The following is a 1,658-nucleotide window of genomic DNA, read 5'->3' as shown; positions in this document are numbered from 1 at the left end:
CGAAGTTGGCCATTGAGCATGGCGCAACTACTGGTTTAAGACAAATGATTAAGCTGGAATACAATAAATCCCGGGCTGGCATAGGGTACTCTTCAGGCACTTTTAACAAGCACGGTCTGTTTCAGAGTGGTGGTTTCATCCACACGGTCGAAGACCAAGAGGCTGCTGCTATAGTGGAAGATGATGCAGAGGAAGATTCTGGCAACTTTGTCATCCCTTGAGGGGTTTACAATAATTGGGTCGCTGTTGATGTTCCAGTAGTTGTCAACAAGTCCATGTAATGTTCATTTTTGTTTAAAAACCCTTCTCCCATGCCAAAAGGAGAAGTGATGACATTGTTGGCACATAAATACAATGATATTCATTCAAAAATTACATGTTAAATATTTGTTTTTCCAAATTATTTTCACTTTTCACTTTTTGCATGAAATTGGTGATCACAAAAAACCCTAAAAAGAGAATAAAATTAATCTTTTCATCTGTATAATGATTTGCCTTGTTTGAATTCTAAAATCTCTTTTATATCCAAAATCATTATGCAGGTTGATCAAACCCATTGAACATAATGATCCAACACCATATCCCAACTTTGAGTTCCCTGTATTTAAGGTCGCAGAAGATGATGTTGAAGAGATTCCTGATGAGATTACCCGTCTACTTGAGCACGAAGAGAAGATCATTCAACCACATCTTGAGAATCTAGAAATAGTCAACTTGGGGTCTGAAGATTGTGTTCGTGAGGTGAAGATTGGGGCACTCTTGGAAGAATCTGTGAAGAAGGGGTTAATTGAGTTGCTACGAGAATATGCCGACATCTTTTCCTGGTCATATGAAGACATGCCTGGTCTGGATACTGATATCGTGCAACATTTCCTGCCTTTGAAGCCTGAGTGTGTGCCTGTGAAGCAGAAGCTCAAAAGAACTCATCCTGATATGGTAGTGAAGATTAAAGAAGAAGTTCATAAGCAAATTGATGCGGGGTTTCTGGTGACTTCTACATATCCTCAATGGGTGGCCAATATTGTGCCCGTGCCTAAGAAAGATGAAAAAGTCTGAATGTGTGTGGACTATAGAGACTTGAATAAAGCTAGTCGGAAAGATGATTTTCCCCTACCACATATTGATATGTTGGTAGATAATACAGCTAAATTCAATGTCTTCTCATTTATGGACGGATTTTCCGGATATAATCAGATCAAAATGGCACCCGAGGATATGGAGAAGACAACATTCATCACACCTTGGGATACATTCTGTTATTGAGTGATGCCCTTCGGTTTGAAGAACGCCGGAGCCACGTATCAACGTGCTATGACTACCTTGTTTCACGATATGATGCACAAGGAGATCGAGGTGTATGTTGATTGTAACAACCCAATTTTTAGGAATTAATTATTATATTATTTTTATCATATTATATTTAATTATTTGGAGTGTTAAGTAATTAAGCGGTTGTGAGGTAGTATAATAATGGATTAATTAATTTAATTAGTGTGGTAATTAATTATTTAGTTGATATGAGATATAATTAAATAATTATTAATTAACCTAGTGTGCATAGTGAGTGGTTAATTATTTAAATTTAAATAGAGGTATTTAAATATTAGGTATTATTGGGCCTAGTGATTAAATTAGATGATTTAAGTCCAACTAGAATA

This window comes from Lathyrus oleraceus, chromosome 5 (assembly GCF_024323335.1).
Source record: "Lathyrus oleraceus cultivar Zhongwan6 chromosome 5, CAAS_Psat_ZW6_1.0, whole genome shotgun sequence".
NCBI lineage: Eukaryota > Viridiplantae > Streptophyta > Magnoliopsida > Fabales > Fabaceae > Lathyrus > Lathyrus oleraceus.
Note: the sequence above shows the minus strand (reverse complement) of the source record.